Raw genomic sequence first — 22163 nt, 5'->3', positions numbered from 1 at the left:
ACAGGTGGAGAGACGGGGACAGGTGGAGAGAGACGGGGACAGGTGGAGAGAGACGGGGACAGGTGGAGAGAGACGGGGACAGGTGGAGAGAGACGGGGACAGGTGGAGAGACGGGGACAGGTGGAGAGACGGGGACAGGTGGAGAGACGGGGACAGGTGGAGAGACGGGGACAGGTGGAGAGACGGGGACAGGTGGAGAGACGGGGACAGGTGGAGAGACGGGGACAGGTGGAGAGACGGGGACAGGTGGAGAGACGGGGACAGGTGGAGAGACGGGGACAGGTGGAGAGACGGGGACAGGTGGAGAGACGGGGACAGGTGGAGAGACGGGGACAGGTGGAGAGACGGGGACAGGTGGAGAGACGGGGACAGGTGGAGAGACGGGGACAGGTGGAGAGACGGGGACAGGTGGAGAGACGGGGACAGGTGGAGAGACGGGGACAGGTGGAGAGACGGGGACAGGTGGAGAGACGGGGACAGGTGGAGAGACGGGGACAGGTGGAGAGACGGGGACAGGTGGAGAGACGGGGACAGGTGGAGAGACGGGGACAGGTGGAGAGACGGGGACAGGTGGAGAGACGGGGACAGGTGGAGAGACGGGGACAGGTGGAGAGACGGGGACAGGTGGAGAGACGGGGACAGGTGGAGAGACGGGGACAGGTGGAGAGACGGGGACAGGTGGAGAGACGGGGACAGGTGGAGAGACGGGGACAGAGAGAGATGGGGACAGAGAGAGATGGGGACAGAGAGAGATGGGGACAGAGAGAGGGAGTCACAAAGAGAGAGGGGAAGAGAGAGGGGAAGAGAGAGAGGCAGAGAGAGAGAGGCAGAGAGAGAGAGGCAGAGAGAGAGAGGCAGAGAGAGAGAAAAAGACAGTGAGAGGGCTGAGGGAGAGAGAGAGAGAGTGACAGAGAGAGGGGAGAGAGAGAGAGAGAGGGACTCCCTGCAAGAAAACGGGACGTGTGTCGGTGAGGGACCTGGTGGTTGTTTGGGTGATGTGCCTGTCATGGTTGAATAGGTGCCAGTATGTGTGACCTGTGGGTTGTGGGTGTGCGGCTTGCAACAGTGGTAATGTGTGAGGGTGAGAGGAAGCATCTGATTGAAAGAGTTTATTGCGAGGTGGGAGATGAGGGCCCTCCCTTGCTGGTGAGAAGCCATTAAACAGCCCAGAGAGGCCTGGCTGCTCGCGGGAATCGGGTAAATCACCAGGCAGTACCAATCCACTCTCTGCCTCTCTCCCCATCTCTCTCTGTCCCCTTCTCTCTCTCTGCCTCTCACCACCTCCTCCTCCTCTCTCTCTCTCTCTCTCTCTCTCTCCCTCGCTCTCTCTGTCTTTTTCTCTCTCTCTGTCCCCCTCTCTCCTTCTGCCTCTCGCCTCCTCTCTCTCTCCCCGCTCTGCCTTTTTCTCTCTCTCTCTCTCTCTCTCTCTGCCTCTCGCCCCCCCTCTCTCTGTCCTTTTCTCTCTCTCTGCCCCTCTCTCTCTGTTGTCTCTCTGAATTTCTCTTGATTGAAAAGTACTCAGGTACGGTACGGCCCATGTGTATCTCAGTGTCAGCTCCTGGACATGTACAGTACACAGTGGGTAAAAGGGAACGATTCACTCCTGCCTGGTACTGTACGGCCCGTGTGTGTCTCAGTGTCAGCTCCTGTACATGTACAGTACACAGTGGGTAAAAGGGAACGATTCACTCCTGTCTGATACTGTACGGCCCGTGTGTGTCTCAGTGTCAGCTCCTGTACATGTGCAGCACACAGTGGGTAAAAGGGAACGATTCACTCCTGTCTGATACTGTACGGCCCGTGTGTGTCTCAGTGTCAGCTCCTGCACATGTACAGTACACAGTGGGTAAAAGGGAACGATTCACTGAGAGATTGCAATGTTGAGTGTAACGGTTATTTGAGGGGTTCAGTCCCTAAACGGGCTGTGTTTTGACAGACACTTTTTACAGTAAGGAGTTGAGTTTAGTTTCGGGAGGTGGGTACAATCCGTGTCTGGGACTCACTGGCCCTGTGAAATATTGAATTTTGCTCACAATATGGTGTGTTTGGATTAATGGGGGACAAGGTTTAACTGCACTGGGCTGGATTGTTTTATAAATCTCTCATTGACTGGGTCTTTCAGACCAGGATGGGAGCTGCTTCTCTCTCTCTCTCTCTGGAAACACCCTGAGGCAGTGAAACACTCTCTGACAAACTGTTCACAGGAACCAACCCATCAGACATGGGGAATAGACAAATACCTGGGAGTGGAAATGAGCCTCCCACCAACAGAGCAGAGAGAAGGAAATCATCACACCTTCAAGATCTGGATCTGTTTTGTCTTTGGAGCAGGTTCTGGTTAATTTTACTGCTTTCAAGTTATGTTATGGGACCAGTGAGACTGAGACACACACACAGACTGTACAGTCAGGAGACACGTGTCCCTTGCACAGACATTGGGTTTGAATTGAGCTGAGCTGTGCCACAAATGAATATGGGATTAAAATCTCAAATTCCAATCAGTTTGCTCCCGAGCTTCCCCATGTGTCTGTGTGGTTCCATTACAATACAATTTCACATGGGGGCCCAAAATGGCTTCGGAATTAACACGATTTCTTTCTGAGTTGTCAGTGACCTTTTCAAAAATTAAACTTCAAACTAAGAAAACATTTGGAGGCTGTTTTCACATTTGGGCTCTCTGGGTGCTGCAGGACGCTCCCTGAAAGAGCTTTTAATTTCAATTAAGACCCGAGATATGTCACATTGTCAGCCTCTGAATAATAGTTTAATCCACTTTGTGTTATTTCTGAAAAGTTGCACTTGCAATGAACGAAGGGAAGAATTTGGGCTCGAACAGATGGTAATATTCTGTTGGACGGTCGGTACTGAGGGAGCGCTGCACTGTCAGACGGTCAGTGTGTGTCTCAGAGTCAGCTCCTGTTAAATGTCCCAGTGATCGTCCAGTGTCCCCAGAATGTCCCAGTGATCCCCCAATGTCCCCTGAATATCCCAGTGATCCCAGAGTAACCCAGACATTACTCACGTGACCCCCATCGGGTCCAGGCCGCGGTGAAGGTCTCAGTCAGTCAGTCCCCAGCGGAGAGAACAATTCTTGGCCCAGGATTCCCCCTCATCCTCCTCCTTCTCACAAAATGTCTCTTTCCTGGATCATCTCCTTGCAGCATTTCATCGAAAAGTTTCCTGAGGGGAGAGAGAGAGGGAATTGATTTCAACACAAAAGCAAGGGATTAAAAAGGCACAGCAAGAGCCCAGAGCTTCCTCTCCTCCCACTCCCCCTCTCTCTCCCCCCTCCCTCCCACTCCCTCTCCCAGTTACACCGACAATCCCTCAGCCCCAATACTGAAACACAAATCCCGGTTACAAACAAGAGAATCTGAAGAGAGAGAAAAGTTGGGAGAGAGACAGAGAGAGAAATACACTCAGGACAGGCTGGAGGACCCCGGCAGACTGAGAGATTGTCCCCGCCCCTGCGGAGGGTTTGGGACAAGACACACGGCCATCCCCTACCCCCGGGGAGCTCCCTGCTTCAGCCTTTCAGATATTATGTAAGGAATCTTACAACACCAGGTTATAGTCCAACAGTTTTATTTGAAAATCACAAGCTTTCGGAGGCTTTCTCCTTTGTCAGGTGAGTGTGGGATTCCATAGTCAGAGAACAATGCCTGGTGATTACAGATAATCTTTCCAACTGCCCGTTGTCAAGGCAATCAAAGGAGTCGAATAGTGTTCAGACAGAGAGACGTTACATACGGGACTACTGAATATACTGATTGTCCCGTATGTCGTGTCTCTCTTTCTGAACACTATTCGACTCCTTTGATTGCCTTGACTACGGGCAGTTGGAAAGATTATCTGTGATCACCAGGCATTGTGCTCTGACTATAAAGCGGTGCCTTTCATGGAATCCCACACTCACCTGACAAAGGAGAAAACCTCTGAAAGCTTGTGATTTTCAAATAAAACTGTTGGACTATAACCTGGTGTTGTAAGATTCCTGACATTTGTCCACCCCAGTCCATCACCGGCATCTCCACATCATTTGAGATATTAGACTGAATCTCAATGTGTCTCCCTCAGGGACCTGTCCGTTCTCATGTTAATCCAGGGACAGCCCAGGGCAGGACTGGTTTGACCAGGAGACCTGTCTGCTGGAATGAGCCACATTTCAAGGACCTATTTTACTGATTTGAAACCCTCACAGCCTGTCTCCCCCTCTTCCCTCACCCCAAACTGAGTCTCCCCCACCCTCAGCCTGTCTCCCCCTCTTCCCTCACCCCAAACCGAGTCCCCCCACCCTCAGCCTGTCTCCCCCTCTTCCCTCACCCCAAACCGAGTCCCCCCCCCCCTCAGCCTGTCTCCCCCCTCCCCTCACCCCAAACCGAGTTCCCCCCCACCCTCAGCCTGTCTCCCCCTCTTCCCTCACCCCAAACCGAGTCCCCCCCACCCTCAGCCTGTCTCCCCCTCTTCCCTCACCCCAAACCGAGTCCCCCCCCACCCTCAGCCTGTCACCCCCTCTTCCCTCACCCCAAACCGAGTCCCCCCACCCTCAGCCTGTCTCCCCCGCTTCCCTCACCCCAAACCGAGTCCCCCCACCCTCAGCCTGTCTCCCCCTCTTCCCTCACCCCAAACCGAGTCCCCCCCACCCTCAGCCTGTCTCCCCCTCTTCCCTCACCCCAAACCGAGTCCCCCCCACCCTCAGCCTGTCTCCCCCTCTTCCCTCACCCCAAACCGAGTCCCCCCCACCCTCAGCCTGTCTCCCCCTCTTCCCTCACCCCAAACCGAGTCCCCCCACCCTCAGCCTGTCTCCCCCCTCCCCTCGTGACCCAAACACCCCGGGGACCTCCGACACATCCCACCCCGCCCGGCGTCCACATTTAAAGAACTAAAGTTGGGGACAGGCCTCTCCCTCCATCCCATAATACCAGGCCGCCCATAGTAACGGTCGCTGGGCCTTGACCCGGAATCCGTTGCCCCTGGAAACCGCGCAGGAACCGAGCGACCCGAGAGCGGCCTCAGGCCCGACTCCCAGTCCCCGGCCTCAGGCCCCTCCCCGACTCCCAGTCCCCGGCCTCAGGCCCTCCCCGACTCCCAGTCCCCGGCCTCAGGCCCCTCCCCGACTCCCAGTCCCCGGCCTCAGGCCCCTCCCCGACTCCCAGTCCCCGGCCTCAGGCCCCTCCCCGACTCCCAGTCCCCGGCCTCAGGCCCCTCCCCGACTCCCAGTCCCCGGCCTCAGGCCCCTCCCCGACTCCCAGTCCCCGGCCTCAGGCCCCTCCCCGACTCCCAGTCCCCGGCCTCAGGCCCCTCCCCGACTCCCAGTCCCCGGCCTCAGGCCCCTCCCCGACTCCCAGTCCCCGGCCTCAGGCCCCTCCCCGACTCCCAGTCCCCGGCCTCAGGCCCCTCCCCGACTCCCAGTCCCCGGCCTCAGGCCCCTCCCCGACTCCCAGTCCCCGGCCTCAGGCCCCTCCCCGACTCCCAGTCCCCGGCCTCAGGCCCCTCCCCGACTCCCAGTCCCCGGCCTCAGGCCCCTCCCCGACTCCCAGTCCCCGGCCTCAGGCCCCTCCCCGACTCCCAGTCCCCGGCCTCAGGCCCCTCCCCGACTCCCAGTCCCCGGCCTCAGGCCCCTCCCCGACTCCCAGTCCCCGGCCTCAGGCCCCTCCCCGACTCCCAGTCCCCGGCCTCAGGCCCCTCCCCGACTCCCAGTCCCCGGCCTCAGGCCCCTCCCCGACTCCCAGTCCCCGGCCTCAGGCCCTCACCTCCTCCCCCCGCCCTGCTCCTGCCCCTCGCCGCCCTGAACCAGCTGCTGGCCGCCGGCGCCATCTCCTTCCAGCTGCCGTCCAACGCCAGGAAGTGTCTGCGGGAGGAGATCCACAAGGACAGGCTGGTGAGCGGAGAGTCCGAGCTGAGCGAACAGCCGGCCGCCCGCCCCCACCTCAAGGGGGGGAGAGAGAGGGGGGAGGGAGCGGGAGCTTGTTCCCCATTCAGTCCGACCATGTCTGATTTGTATTTCACTCCATTTCCCCCCTTGGTTCCATTCCCTTTAATCCCCTCACCCAACAAAAATCCATCAATCTCAGTTTTGAAATTTTCAATTGACCCCCGGCCTCCCCCTTTTCCGGGGGAGAGAGTTCCAGATTCCCACTCCCCTTTGTGTGAAGAAATGCTTCCTGACATCACCCCTGAACGGCCGGGCTCTAATTTTAAGATTATTCCCCCTTGTTCTGGACCCCCCCCACCAGAGGAAATAGTTTCTCTCTATCGACCCCATCAAATCCTTTAATCATCTTAAACCCCTCGATTCGATCACCCCTTAATCTTCGACACTCGAGGGAATACAAGCCTCGTCTCTGCAACCTGTCCTCGTAATTTAACCCTTTTAGCCCCGGTGTTATTCTGGTGAATCTGCACTGCACCCCCTCCAAGGCCGATATATCCTTCCTGAGGGGACGGTGCCCAGAACTGGACGCAGTGTCTCCAGATGGGGTCTGACCAGAGCTCTGTCCAGCTGTAATATAACTTCCACCTCTTTGTATTCCAGCCCTCGAGATAAAGGCCAACGTTCCATTATCCTTTTTAATGATCTTTTTGTACCTTTCCACCATTGGGAGGGTGGTGTGGGGAGGGAGCTGGGGGGGACAGTTCCGGGCTGGAGCCAGGGTGTAACCTCTCTGTTTCCCCTCCCCCAGGTGACGGACTCCTCCGGCCACATCCTGTACTCTAAGGAGGAGGCGACTAAGGGCAAATTCGACTTCACCACTGACGACTACGACATGTTCGAGATCTGCTTCGAGAGCCGCCTGCCCCCGGGTGAGTGAGTCCGAGGGGGGGGTCCTGGGGTACGGGGAGGGCTCGGGCAGAAATAATAATAAAAGTGAAAATAGCTCACTGATAAGAAAAAGGGATGAGAACAAAGTCCAGGTCACAAATAGTGTCACAGGTAATATAAATACTTCAGGTTCATCAAAAAATACAGGAAATAATAAAATAACTGATTAAAAAATAATACAGCAGTGATGAAAAACAAGTGTGATATATTTAAGAAGTGAGAAAAACAGCATCAGAACCTACGAATTAAGAGCAGGAGTAGGCCATTCGGCCCCTCTGCCATTTGATAAGATCAAGGCTGATCCGATTGTGACCTCAACCCTACTTTCCTGTCCATCTACTGTAACCTTTGACTCCCATGTTAATCAGGAATCTATCGAACTCAGCCTTAAAAATATTCACTGACCCTGCCTCCACCGCTCTCTGGGGAAGGGAGTTCCACAGACTCACCACCCTCTGAGAGAAAAAGTTTCTCCTCATCTCCGTCTTAAATGGGAGACCATTTATTTTTAAACTGTGGTCCCCGAGTTCTAGTCTCTCCCACAAGGGGAAACATCCTCTCAGCATCTACCCCTTCCAGTCTCCTCAGGATCTTATCTGTTTCAATAAGATCACCTCTCATTCTTCTAAACTCCAGTGTGTCCAGGCCCAACTTGTCCAACCTTTCCTCATAAGATAACCCCCTTATCCCAGGAATCAGTCGAGTGAACCTTCTCTGAACCGCCTCCAAAGCAATTATGTCCTTCCTTAAATAAGGAGACCAAAACTGCACACAGTATATTCTAGATGTGGTCCAGTCGGTCTGTTGCCCAAATAAGAGTTCTCTCCACAAGTGCAGATAGCATAAGGAATAAAACAAGTGAATCAGACAGTTAAAACAAGTATAAAAGGACTGTTAGCAACATAGCTGCCAGACTGGGCCTGCGGCAGGTGATGAGCAAACCAACACGAGAGAAAAACCTACTTGACTTTGCCCTCACCAATCCACCTGTCGCAGATGCATCCGTCCATGACAGTATTGGTAGGAGTGACCACCGAACAGTCCTCCCGGAGACGAAGTCCCGTCTTCGCACTGAGGACACCATCCAACGTGTTGTGTGGCACTACCACCGTGCTAAATGGGATAGATTCAGAACAGATCTAGCAGCTCAAAACTGGGCTTCCATGAGGCGCTGTGGGCCATCAGCAGCAGCAGAATTGTATTCCAGCACAATCTGTAACCTCATGGCCCGACATTTTCCTCACTCCACCATTACCAACAAGCCAGGGGATCAACCCTGGTTCAATGAGGAGTGTAGAAGAGCATGCCAGGAGCACCACCAGACGTATCTAAAAATGAGGTGCCAATCTGGTGAAGCTACAACACAGGACTACATGCATGGTAAACAGCGGAACCAACATGCTATAGACAGAGCTAAGTGATTCCACAACCAACGGATCAGATCAAAGCTCTGCAGTCCTGCTACATCCAGTCGTGAATGGTGGTGGACAATTAAACAACTAACGGGAGGAGGAGGCTCTGTAAACATCCCCATCCTCAATGATGGCGGAGTCCAGCACGTGAGTGCAAAAGACCAGGCTGAAGCGTTTGCAACCATCTTCAGCCAGAAGTGCCAAGTGGATGATCCATCTCGGCCTCCTCCCGGTATCCCCCACAGAAGCCAGGGGGTTCAGGGACCCGTGTGGGAGTATGTCGTCCCCGTGGGTTTGGGGGTTCGGGGGCCCGTGTGGGAGTGCGGAGTCCCCGTGGGTTTGGGGGTTCTGGGGCCCCTGTGGGAGTGCGGAGTCCCCGTGGGTCTGTGGGTTCGGGGGCCCGTGTGGGAGTATGTCGTCCCCGTGGGTTTGGGGGTTCGGGGGCCCGTGTGGGAGTGCGGAGTCCCCGTGGGTTTGGGGGTTCAGAGGCCCCTGTGGGAGTGCGGAGTCCCCGTGGGTTTGGGGGTTCAGGGGCCCCTGTGGGAGTGCGGAGTCCCCGTGGGTTTGGGGGTTCAGGGGCCGTGTGGGAGTGCGGAGTCCCCATGGGTTTGGGGGTTCAGGGACCCGTGTGGGAGTACGTAGTCCCCGTGGGTTTGGGGGTTCAGGGACCCGTGTGGGAGTGCGGAGTCCCCGTGGGTTTGGGGGTTCAGGGGCCCCTGTGGGAGTGCGGAGTCCCCGTGGGTTTGGGGGTTCAGGGGCCCGTGTGGGAGTGCGGAGTCCCCGTGGGTTTGGGGGTTCAGGGGCCCGTGTGGGAGTGCGGAGTCCCCGTGGGTTTGGGGGTTCAGGGGCCCGTGTGGGAGTACGTAGTCCCCGTGGGTTTGGGGGTTCAGGGGCCCCTGTGGGAGTGCGCAGTTCCATGACCATGGAGCAGTAATGTCGGCGGGGGCGCGGGTCCCACACGGGGTGTCGGCGGGGGCCGGTCCTAAGCTCGGTGTTTTCTTGTTCTCAGGCCATTTTCGAGTTCCTGACCAGCTGATTATTCTCAACACCAAACATGGAGTTGAAGCCAAGAACTATGAGGATGTGAGTGTCCGTGCTTTATATCCCCTTCCCTGCGGTAATGTAGAATCTACAGCAGAGAAACAGGCCATTCGGCCCAGTGGCTTCATGCTGGTGTTTATCCTCCACACGAGCCTCCTCCCACTCTGCCCCCATATCCCTCGATTCCTTTCTCCCTCATATACGCATCAAGCCTCCCCTTAAATACTATTCGCCTCAATCACTCTGTTTCGCAGCGAGTTCCACATTCTCACCGCTCTCTGTAAAGAAATTCCTCCTGAATTCTTTACTTGATCTTTTCGTGCCTCTCTTATATTTCGGCCCCCTTGTTCTGGTCTCCCCCACTAGTGGAAGCAGTTTCTCCACATTCACCAATCCTAATTTTGAATATCTCTATCGGGTCTCCTTTTAGTCTTTTACAGAGAAAAGAGCCCCAGCCTGCTCAATCTATCGTGACGGGCACGTCCGCATCCACTCAATTCCTGTAACGTCCTTGTAAATCCTTCCCGCACTGCCTCCAGTGCTTCAATATCCTTTCTGTAGTGTGGGTCTCTCAAGTCAACAATGGATTTACTACATCTTTGTCCGATCTTACAGGCCGTCTCTCTCTCTCTCTCTCTCCCTGCCCAGATCGCCAAGGCGGAGAAGCTGAAGCCACTTGAGGTGGAGCTGCGACGATTGGAGGATCTGTCAGAGTCGATCGTCAATGACTTTGCCGACATGAAGCAGCGAGAGGAAGAGATGAGGGACACCAATGGTAGGAGCACCCAGCACAGGCTTCAGTCTGCAACACCCGCCCCTTCTCCACTTACTGCTCTCGGTCTCGGGGACCCTGTCTCGTTCCTCGGTCAGCGTCACTCACCCCTCCGAGTCAGAAGTTTGTGGGTTTTAGCTCCCTCCACCTCCCGGGACATAAGCCCCTCTCCCCTTCTCTCCCCCATAGCACGAGCCTCAGCTTCATACGGTTATCCAGTCGTCCTGTGAAAGATGCAGTGGGCTCTGCTTCAGGCACTTTGTGGCAAAGCATCCCTTGCCCCAACTGCCCTCCACTCGCCCTCGGAGTAAAGAGGGGTGGTCCAGGGCTTGGGTACCAGGGGCCAGGAGTTAAAAGGACTGCAGGACTGATCCCCAGTGTCAAAGGGACTTAGTTTTTTAAAAAACGTACATTTATATAGCCCCTTCCACGACCTCGGGATGTCCCAAAGGACTTTATAGCCAATAATGTACTATTTTGAAGTGTAGTCACTGTTGCAATTTAGGAAACGGGCAGCCAATTTGCGCACAGCAAGATCCCACAAACAGCGTTGTGATAATGACCAGATAATCTGTGTTTTAGTGGCATTGGTTGAGGGATAAATATTGGCCAGAACACCCAGGGGAGAATTCTGCTCTTCTCCCATTAGTGGCCGTGGGATCTTTTACGTCCACCTGAGAGGGGCAGGCAGGGACTCAGTTTAACGTCTCATCCGAAAGACGGCACCTCCGACAGTGCCGCACTCCCTCAGTACTGCACTGGGAGTGTCGGCCTGGATTAGGTGCTCGAGTCTCTGGAGTGGGGCTCGAACCCACCATCTTCTGACAAGGGGGCCTTGTGGAGGCAGATAAGATTCTGCATATTTTCATTCCAAGTTTGACTGCAGGATAAGGGAACGTGTGTACAAACTGGGGCGAGTGTGGGCAGGATGGAACACCCGGAGGGGAGGCTCTCAGTTGGGTAGCGGAGGGAAAACACAGAGTCCTTTCATGGGCCGTTAGATGGGGTGCTCCATGGGCTGGAGGCCTCCACTCATCTAAACCAGGGAGTTGGAGTCAGAGGGCTGGGACCTTTCCACACCAGAGGGCAGAGTTGTGGAATAAGTTTTTGGGGAAGGACGGTATAAACGGGGTCCAGAGACAGAAGGGATCATTTGAAGCCCCTGGGATTAAAGGGACAGTGGCTGCATGGTTACAAAATTGGCTAAGGGACAGAGAGTAGTGGTGAACGGTTGTTTTTCAGACTGGAGGGAAATATACAGTGGTGTTCCCCAGGGGTCAGTATTAGGACCACTGCTCTTTTTGATATATATTAATGACTTGCACTTGGGTATTCAGGGTATAATTTCAAACTTTGCAGATGACAAGAAACTCGGAAATGTAGTAAACAATGTGGAGGATAGTAACAGACTTCAGGAGGACATAGACTGGTGGAATGGGCAGACACATGGCAGATGAAATTTAATGCAGAGAAGTGGGAAGTGATACATTTTGGCAGGAAGAATGAGGAGAGGCAATATAAACTAAATGGTACAATTTTAAAGGGAATGCAGGAACAGAGAGACCTGGGGAGTGCACAGACACAAATCCTTGAAGGATCCTGGGCTTTATTAATAGAGGCATCGAATACGAAAGCAAGGAAGTTATACTAAACCTTTCTAAAACACTGGTTAGGCCTCAGCTGGAGTATTGTGTCCAATTCTGGGTGCCACACTTTAGGAAGGATGTCAAAGCCTTGGAGAGGGTGCAGAGGAGATTTACTAGAATGGTACCAGGGATGAGGGACTTCAGTTATGCGGAGAGACTGGGATTATTCTCTTTTGAGCAGAGAAGGTTACGGGGAGATTTAATAGAGGTGTTCAAAATTATGAAGAGTTTTAATAGATTAAATAAGGAGAAACTATTTCCAGTGGCAGAAGGGTCGGTAACCAGAGGACACAGATTTAAGGTAATTGGCAAAAGAACCAGATGGCGATGAGGGTTTTATTTTACGCAGCGAGTTATGATCTGGAATGCGCTGCCTGAAAGGGCGGTGGAAGCAGATTTAATAATAACTTTCAAAAGGGAATTGGATAAACACTGAAAGGAAACATTTGCAGGGCTGTGGGGAAAGGGCAGGGGAGTGGGACTAATTGGACAGCTCTTTCAAAGAGCCAGCACAGGCATGATGGGCCGAGAGGCCTCCTGCGCTGTAAGATTCTTGGTGGTGGGATTGACCTGTTCGAAAGGGACAGGCATCACTCTGGGGTCACTGGGACATCCTGGGGTCACTGCGGGATCACTGGGGACAGTCTGTCGGCCTCTTGCCGCCATCTGACAAGATGGCGGCAGCTGCCATTTTTTCCAAGATGGTGGCCGCGCTTGCCGCCATTTTGTCCAAGCTGGCTTCATTTATTATATAAATAATTGAAAAGTTTAAAATGTAATATAAATAACTCAATAGTTTAATTCATTAAATAAGTAATGAATTGCTTATTTTGTTATATCAATAATTAAATTGTTTTCAAGTGTTTAATTTATTATATGAATACTTCAAATGTTTCATTTATTATAAAGAGAATTCAATAGTTTAAATTATTCAATTGATTAATTTATTATATAAATAACCAAGAGTTTAATTTATTGTATAAAAAATTCAATAGCTAAATTTATTATGTAAATAATTCAATTGTTCAATATATTATAAATAATTCAAGTGTTTAATTTTTTATGTAAATTATTGAATTGTTTAATTTATTCTATGAATAATTAAATTGATTAATATATTGGATAAATAATTCAGTAGTTTAATTATATAATAATTCAAGTGTATAATTTAATATATAAATAGTTCCGTTTAATTTATTGTATAAATAATTCAATTGGTGAATTTATTATACAAATAAACAAGTGTTTAATTTATTAATGAAGCATTCAAGTGTATAATTTATTACATAAATAGTTTATTTGTTTAATTTATTATTTAAATAATTCAACTGTTTCATTTATTATATAAATAATTCAATAGTTTAATTCATTATATAAATAATCAATTGTTTAATTTCTTACATAACTACGTCAGTTGTTAAATTAAACTATTGAATTATTTTCATAAATTAAGCATCTAAATAATTCAATTGATTAAATTATTATACAAATAATTCAAGTGTTAAATTTATTCTGTGAAGAAACAATTGTTTAATTTATTATATAAATAATTCAGGTGTTTCATTTATTATATAAAAAAAACAATTGTTTAATTTATTATATAAATAACCAATTGTTTAGTTTATTATATAAAGAGGTCAAGTGTTTAAATTATATAATTAATTCACAGGTTTAACTTATCATACAAAGATTCAAGTGTTTATTTAATCATATTAATAATCCATTATTTAATTTATTGTATGAAGAATTTCAAAACATTATTTATTGTATAAATAATCAATTGTTTAATTTATTATATAAATAATTCAAAGGTTTAATTCATTACACATAATCAACTGTTGACTTTATTATATAAAGAAGTCTCGTGTTTAATTTATTATATAAATAATTCAACTAAATATTGAATTCTTTATGTAATAAATTAAACGAAGGAATATTTATATAATGAATCAAACTATTGAATTATTTCTATGATAAATTAAACACTAATTGTTTATGTAATAAATTAAACAATTGATTATTTAATGAATTGAACGATTGAATTATTTATATAATAAATTAAACACTTGAATTATCTGCTTCCAATGTCTTTGTTTTTCGGTCTGATATTAAGATCATCAATGGCGGCTGCATCACCCAGCATGCAGCGCGGTGCAGATTGTGCCCTATCCGAATCAGTGGAGCCCAGTGCGCAGGCGCAGTAGTGACTCATGATCGGTCAGTGTGTCCTGAGCATGCGCGGCCAGTCGAGGCTGCGGGAGGAGCGCGTTCGGTGCAGGTCAGAGGATCGGAGCAAGAGGCTCAATAAACCCCGGGGCCCGGGTCCGGGCTCAGGCCCAGGCTCAGGCTTTACAAACCCCGAGTGCGGCCCCAGACCCGAATATAAAACAGTGAACATTATCCCCCCCTCACTACCCGCCGGGAAATGAAGGGGAAATGGGGATCGGTCAGGGAGCGTCTGTAAATGAAGGAGAAATGGGGATCGGTCAGGGAGCGTCTGTAAATGAAGGAGAAATGGTGATCGGTCAGGGAGCGTCTGTAAATGAAGGGGAAATGGTGATCGGTCAGGGAGCGTCTGTAAATGAAGGAAAAATGGTGATCGGTCAGGGAGCGTCTGTAAATGAAGGAGAAATGGTGATCGGTCAGGGAGCGTCTGTAAATGAAGTTGAAATGGGGATCGGTCAGGGAGCGTCTGTAAATGAAGGAGAAATGGTGATCGGTCAGGGAGCGTCTGTAAATGAAGGAGAAATGGTGATCGGTCAGGGAGCGTCTGTAAATGAAGGAGAAATGGTGATCGGTCAGGCAGCGTCTGCAAAATGAAGGAGAAATGGTGATCGGTCAGGGAGCGTCTGTAAATGAAGGAGAAATGGTGATCGGTCGGGGGGCGTCTGTAAATGAAGGAGAAATGGTGATCGGTCAGGCAGCGTCTGCAAATGAAGGAGAAATGGTGATCGGTCAGGGAGCGTCTGTAAATGAAGGAGAAATGGTGATCGGTCAGGGAGCGTCTGTAAATGAAGGAGAAATGGTGATTGGTCGGGGGGCGTCTGCAAATGAAGGAGAAATGGTGATCGGTCAGGGAGAGTCTGTAAATGAAGGAGAAATGGTGATCAGTCAGGGAACGTCTGTAAATGAAGGAGAAATGGTGATCAGTCAGGGAACGTCTGTAAATGAAGGGGAAATGGTGATCGGTCAGGGAGCGTCTGAAAATGAAGGAGCAATGGTGATCTCTATATCTTCAGTCATCCAGGGAGCTCCAGCTTTGGATGCTGTTCCTTTCCTCCTCGTGGGAATCTGTCTACTCTGTACCCAAACCAACTCCTCCTTGAAGGCCTCCCACTATTCAATTACTGTTCTGCCTGCCAATTTTTGATTCCAATCCACCTGGACAAGATCCCTTTTTAACTCACTGGAATTAGCCCTCCTCCAGTTAAGAATTTTCACATTTGACTGTCCCCTGTCCTTTTCCATAACTGTTCTGAACCCAATGAGATTATGATCACTGCTGCCCCACTGAAAGATGCTCCACCTGCCCCACTTCATTCTCCACACCGAGCCCACTGCTGTACTCACACTCTCACACTCACACTCTCTCACACTCACACTCTCTCACACTCTTTCACACACTCACACTCTCTCACACCCTTTCACTTATGGTTTAGGGCCACTGAAAGATGATGCGATGGATTTGGATTTCAGCACAGGGAGGAGGGAGATTGTGTGGGACGGGGATTTACAGCTTTGAGTAATGAGAGAGGAAATAGTGTTCCATAGAAAGTAGAGTTATCTGATCTGAATTTCTATCCTGTAATTACAGTGATAACTTTTATAAACTCCTTTTACAGGGGAGGATTTACAGAGGGAAACTCAAACCAAAGATCACGTCAAGATCTGACAGAGTCACTCGATTCATCAGGACTTGAATATCATCGGCCTTTGAATGTGGAAGGAGAAATGTTTGTCTGTTCTGTCTGTGGGAGAAGATTTCAAACATCAGTGTGAGTGGAAAAGCACGGAGACACACACACCCGAGTGAGAGTGTTCCAGTGCACTGACTGTGGAAAGAGCTTTAACCAGTTACACAGCCTGAAAAAACATCGCACCATTCACAGCGGGGAGAAACCGTACACGTGTTCTGTGTGTGGACGAGGCTTCAACTGATCATCAACCTGGAGAGACACAGGACACCCAGACCACGGAGAAACCGTGGAAATGTGGGGAATGTGGGAAGGGATTCATTTCCCCTTCAGAGCTGGAAATTCATCGACGCCGTCACACTGGGGAGAGGCCGTTCTCCTGCTCTGTGTGTGGGAAGGGATTCACTCGGTCATCCCACCTCCTGACACACCAGCGAGTTCACTCTGATGAGAGACCTTTTAAATGTTCTGACTGTGAGAAGAGGTTTAAAAGCAAAAGTAATCTGATGTCACACCAACGCACTCACGCTGCAGAGAGGCCGTTCACCTGCTCTGTGTGTGGGAAGGGATTCACTCAATCATCCACCCTGTTGACACACCAGCGAGTTCACACTGGGGAGAGACCTTTTAAATGTTCTGACTGTGAGAAAAGGTTTAAATGCAAAAGGAATCTGCAGACACACCAATGTACCCACACTGGGGAGAGACCGTTCACCTGCTCCGAGTGTGGGAAGGGATTCACTCAGTCATCCACCCTGTTGACACACCAGCGAGTTCACACTGGGGAGAGCCCGTTCACCTGCTCCGTGTGTGGGAAGGGATTCACTCGGTCATCCCTCCTCCTGACACACCAGCGAGTTCACACTGGGGAGAGGCCTTTTAAATGTTCTGACTGTGAGAAGAGGTTTAAAAGCAAAATTGAACTGCTGACACACCAACGCACTCACACTGGGGAGAGACCGTTCATCTGCTCTGTGTGTGGGAAGGGATTCACTCGGTCATCTCACCTCCTGACACACCAGCGAGTTCACACGAATGAGAGACCTTTTAAATGTTCTGACTGTGAGAAGAGGTTTAACAGCAAAATTGAACTGCTGAGACACCAACGCACCCACACTGGGGAGAGGCCGTTCATCTGCACCGTGTGTGGGAAGAGATTCACTCAGTCATCCATCCTGCTGAGACACCAGCGAGTTCACACTGGGGAGAGGCCGTTCACCTGCTCCGTGTGTGGGAAGAGATTCACTCGGTCATCCATCCTGCTGAGACACCAACGAGTTCACTCCGATGAGAGACCTTTTAAATGTTCTGACTGAGAAGAGGTTTAAAAGCAAAAGTAATCTGCTGTCACACCAACGCACTCACACTGCGGAGAGGCCGTTCACCTGCTCAGTGTGTGGGAAGGGATTCACTCGGTCATCCAACCTGCTGAAACACCAGCGAGTTCACACTGAGAGACCTTTAAATGTTCTGACTGTGGGAAGAGATTTAAAATCAGAAACGAACTGCTGAGACATCGACGCACTCACAGTGGGGAGAGACTGTTCACCTGCTCCGTGTGTGGGAAGGGATTCACTCAGTCATCACACGTGCTGAGACACCAGCGAGTTCACGAAATGAACAGGTCCAACGAGCCGGTCTGTAACACAGGCCAATGACTCAGTGCAGCTCGTTACCCAGTCACTGGGCTCCGTTATAGCCTCTCCTGTCAGTAACACACAAAGAGAAATTGTAAATCTGAAACAGAAAGAGATAATGTATAACACTTCATATCAACCACCAGTTTTTCCCTCTTTCCGGCTTTTAAAACAATCTGTTTCACAGTTTGTCAAACCCGAAACAGCCTCTGGGATTTGCTGATTGAGAATTTCAGTGGAAATTGGGACCGTCATTAAGTATCGGAACAAATATCCCCGCTGAGGATTCGGGATTGTTACTGGTTTATTTATATCAGTGAGTGACCAATTTTAAACTCGGTGAGGGTCGAAACCTAAGGTAAGAGCCTGGGATCGACAAGAGATTCTTCAATGTATTAAGTTAAATTACACTGATTCCACCAACACTGGACATCACATCCCTCAAACATTGTTACCTGTTACTGTATAAAACTGGTGAGGGTGGAAATGGGAAATAACTGAAGAAAACTTCATTGTATCAAAGTTAATTCTGATCATTATTATTATACAAACATTCTACAGCCTATCCCTTAAAAAGGACCCAATATCAAACCAGTCCCCAGTCCTTGGGCCTGTGCCTATGTTGTGATTTGCACCCGCTTCTGACTGACTTGGTATCAGACGCACTCCCGTCAACAGTAAACGGATGGAGCCGGATCCATAAGAGAAAAATGAGGACCGACCTCCGCGGTTCTCCCAGAGTGCGGGAGGTGGAGTAACAGCAGCAGACAGAGAGATCTCTCTAAACCAGCCGCTGCCGCCGGAGAGAAGCGAGTCCCGTTCCGAGCCGTGTCTGTCAGGCGCCCGCTGACCCTCTCTTCACTGAAGGGGACCGATTCAGCACCAACTCACACACCCACCATTGGATCATTGAATCACCTTCAACACCTGAATTACATCACCACTTAATCCTCTATACACGAGGAAATACAAACCTTGTCCACGCAACTTGCCCTCATAATGTTACCATTTTAGCCCCGGTATCATTCTGGTCTTTCTGCGCTGCACCTCCTGCAAGGCCAATATATCCTTCCTGAGGTCTGGTGCCCAGGACTGAATGCCATACTCTAAATGTGGCCTTAGCAGAGTTTATAGAATTCTAACATAACTTCCACCCTTTTGAATTCCAGTTCCCTTGAGATAAAGGCTGACATTCCATTAGCCATTTTAATTATTTTTTGCACCTGTCTGCCAACTCGTCATGATTTCCCGAAGTATCTCTGCTCACCCACAGTTCCTGGCTTCTCACCATTTCGAAAATACTCTGATTTATCTTGCTTAGGGCCAAAGTGGATGGTCTCACACTTCCCCAGATTGAAAGTTTGAACAGTCTGGGGCTCTTTTGTCGAGAAAAGAGAAGGCTGAGGGTGACCTGATACAGGACTTTAAGATTATGCAAGGGTTTGATCGGTCAGATGTAGATAAGGTGTTTGTACTTTTGGGAGTGGGGACGTCAGAACTTAGGGCCATGAATATAATAGTCATCAATAAATCCAATCTGGCATTCAAGAGAAACATATTTATCCAGAGAGGCGTTAGAATGTGCAGCTCGCTCCCACAAGGAGTAGTTAAGGCGAATCGCATGGATGCATTTACGGTGAAGTGAGATAAACACATGGAGGAGAAAGGAATATTCGTGTTTGCTCATCGAGTTCGATGAAGAGGGGTTGGAGGAGGCTCGTCTGCAGCATAAACACCGGTATAGTCTGGTTGGGCCGAATTGCCTGTTTCTGTGATGTACATTCTATGTAATTCCATGTCAACTCCATCTGACACAGTTTTACCAACTCACTGAATCTATCAATTTCCTTTTACAACTTTATGCTCCCATCTACACTACTCACTGTGCCTCCTAACTTGGTGTCATCAACAAACCTGGATATACCGCTCTCTATTCCTTTATCTGCCTCATTTATACAGATCCCTGGGGGACACCACTAATCACATCCTGTCAATTTGAGTACATACCCATTAACCCTACTCTCTGTCTCCTACCTCCAAACCAACTCCCTCCCAATGTCAATGGGTTGCTTTGAATTCCACATGTCAACAGAAATGAGAACAGTCTCTGATGTTAAACCTTAACGAATGCCTCTGGAAGTCAATACACACATAACCCCCATAGACACTCCATTATTTACCACGTTCGTTCCATCTTCAAAAAGTTCAACTATTTTCGTTAGACTTGACTTACACTTTACAAATCCATGCTGGCTCTCTCTGATCAATTCATGTTTATCCAAGTGCTCAGTCATTCTTTCCCCAATAACAGATTCTGGTAACTTCCCCACAACAGACGTCAGACGAATCGGTCTATAATTTCCTGTTTTATCTCTCCTACCCTTCCGAATTAATGGAATGACATTTGAATTTTTTCAATCCATGGAACAATTCCTGAATCAAGAGAGATTTGAACGATCATGACTAAAGCATGTCCAATTTCCTCACCTATTCCCCTTCGTCCCCTGGGATGGTAAACATCAGGCCCTGGAGATTTGTCTATCTTTAGTCTAATTATTTTCTCCATTACCATTATTTTACTTACACTGAATCCCCTTGATTTATTTTCAGTTTTCCTCGTGTCTCTGGTTTATTATCCTCATGCTTCTCTGTGAGTATTTAGCAAGTCTGCCATTTCCTGATTTTCAATTACAATATCACCTCCATCTGTCTTTAAGGGGCCCACATTACTCTTAGTCACCCTTCTTTCTCTTAATATACGTGTAAAAACCTTAAAAGTTGTCCTTAATTTCACTCACAAGTTTTTCTCGTTTTCCCTCGTTGCACCTTTTACGATTTTTTTTAGTTTCAGCACCACAATAAACAACTCTTCACTGTGAAATTTGCTCAATTAGTTCTTCAGTGTCAGAGCGAGAATTGTCCATCCCTAATTTATTTAAAGTAACAAACAAACACAAGCACAAATATTCATTCGTCTATCAAAGCACTGATGGACACAGAAAGATAAACACAGCCTGAAACGCAGTCAGTATCGGGATTCACAGGGAAACTGGCAAGTGAAATGGACAAAGATCAAACAGTCTGAACCCCCAACAGAATGTGACGTGTCGCTGATAGATATTAATGAGAGGAGGTGGGAAACAGTACCATGAATTGGTACCGTGGCTTAGTTGGTTAAAGCACCTGTCTAGTAAACAGGAGATCCTGGGTTCAACTCCCAGCGGTGCCTTTGTGTAATTCGTGGTGTTTAGTGAATTTGAGAAGCACACAGTGCTGTGTTTTGTTCAGGATCCAACACGGAACTGATCAGGAGGTCTTTTCAAAAATGCCTTTTCATCACACAGACAGCCCTCTCATGGAATGTGTCCGTGACACGTTCTTGTTTCTGGGCTCGTTGAGGTCGGGGTATAATTCTTGATTCGATGTTTCATACCCTGGAGAAACACTAATTTAGCCCTGGACTTTGGATCTTGATCTGCGGTTCAAAGTTTTGCGAAGAGGGAAAAGGAGTCCCCAAATCACTCCACCTGAATCTCAAGCGCTTTTGAAAGAAATTCAGTTCAAACAATCAGGACTTTAAAGGCACCTCAATGACCTGCACTTTCATTGAACGAGCTTTGCTTCCAATTACATTCAACCTTGAAACCGCTCTGGGTTTCCCCCTCACTGAAGCAGAGTGTGGCCGCTCTGTATCTGTGAGCATGTCGGTGACGAGGTTCGCTTTGATGTTGGTCGCTTTCAATTTTTAAGATCTCGCCAAGCTCAGGGAAAAGAAACCGCGAATCGAATTGTCCCTGTAAGTGATGAATTGAAGGGATTGGTGCTCCAAGCAGATCTGGAAAATGCGCAGTGCGGTCGCTCAGGAATTCCAAATCCACCCTCTCACCACTCCCCCCGTCTCAGTCTTTCCATCTTTACCCTTCACTGCCGGTGTTCCAGGTTCGATCATCCGTGGCCGTTCAACGAAGCCTGAGAAGTCCATGAGGGAAAAACACGGAGAGTCAAGAGACAGAGACAAGGTGGGATCAAAGTATAGGAAGAAATAGGATCAATGTCAAGTTCTGCGAACGGGCAGAATTTAAGATGGAGCTTGGGAGAGATTCCTTCACGTGTCTTGCAATTTTGCAAGAGACCATTGGGCTCCGAATTAAAAGCATGAGCCGCGCTGGAGAGTCTCTCTGAGAGAGGGAATGCGGTTCGTCAACTCCAGTTCATCGTTATTTGAGCAGTAAACATAACTTTAAGAAGTAGCGCTGCGAGGAGGATTCGAACGTACGCAGGAAATCCCCAGGGGATTCCGAGTCCAACGCCTTAACCACTCGGCCATCGCAGCTACAAACATCTGTTATGCACGGCTGTAAATCAGAATGTGTAGGTTTATCACAAGCGATCTGTGATACAATGTTCTCTCCGACAGGTGAAAGGCCCTGATCCCTGGTCTGTGCTGATTCTCTGATCGTTTACTGGGTAAAGGCCCTGATCCCTGGTCTGTGCTGATTCCCTGATAGTTTACTGGGTAAAGGCCCTGATCCCTGGTCTGTGCTGACTCTCTGATAGTTTACTGGGTAAAGGCCCTGATCCCTGGTCTGTGCTGACTCTCTGATGGTTTACTGGGTAAAGGCCCTGATCCCTGGTCTGTGCTGATTCCCTGATAGTTTAGTGGGATTCATTCTGTGTCTCTCAGTCTCTGGTACTGTGTGTGAGTGTGGGATTCATTATGTGTCTGTCAGTCTCTGGTACTGTATGTTAGTGTGGGATTCATTCTGTATCTGTCAGTTTCTGATACTGTGTGTGAGTGGGATTCATTCTGTATCTGTCACTCATTGATACTGTGTGTGAGTTTGGGATTCATTCTCTGTCTTGTCAGCAGTGTGTGTGAGAGTTTGTGATTCATTCTTTATAGGCAGTCTCTCATACT

The 22163-nt window shown here is 49.2% G+C and overlaps 1 protein-coding gene and 2 non-coding genes across 9 annotated transcripts in view; 1 reads left to right on the top strand and 2 right to left on the bottom strand.

The window, feature by feature from the left end:
* Positions 1-22163, bottom strand: part of LOC137310548 (zinc finger protein 271-like) — a 342914-nt gene that overhangs the window by 21011 nt on the left and 299740 nt on the right. Inside the window, exons 1-2 of one of the 7 annotated variants that reach the window (XM_067978315.1) lie at positions 5754-5942; positions 3023-3180 (exon numbers count right to left, since the gene is read on the bottom strand). The gene's annotated coding sequence lies outside the window, so the exon portion shown is untranslated. Of the gene's footprint in view, positions 1-3022; positions 3181-3977; positions 4221-4922; positions 5123-5753; positions 5943-22163 lie in introns of those variants that run through there. The other 6 variants (XM_067978317.1, XM_067978316.1, XM_067978320.1 and 3 more) reach the window with 6 other exon arrangements.
* On the top strand, positions 20401-20474 carry trnat-agu (transfer RNA threonine (anticodon AGU)). The gene has a single exon. It is a non-coding gene; the product is annotated as a tRNA-Thr (tRNA).
* On the bottom strand, positions 21497-21578 carry trnap-cgg (transfer RNA proline (anticodon CGG)). Its single transcript has one exon. It is a non-coding gene; the product is annotated as a tRNA-Pro (tRNA).

Source organism: Heptranchias perlo, unplaced genomic scaffold (genome assembly GCF_035084215.1).
Source record: "Heptranchias perlo isolate sHepPer1 unplaced genomic scaffold, sHepPer1.hap1 HAP1_SCAFFOLD_263, whole genome shotgun sequence".
Lineage (NCBI taxonomy): Eukaryota > Metazoa > Chordata > Chondrichthyes > Hexanchiformes > Hexanchidae > Heptranchias > Heptranchias perlo.
This window is presented reverse-complemented; position numbering and strand designations above follow the sequence as displayed.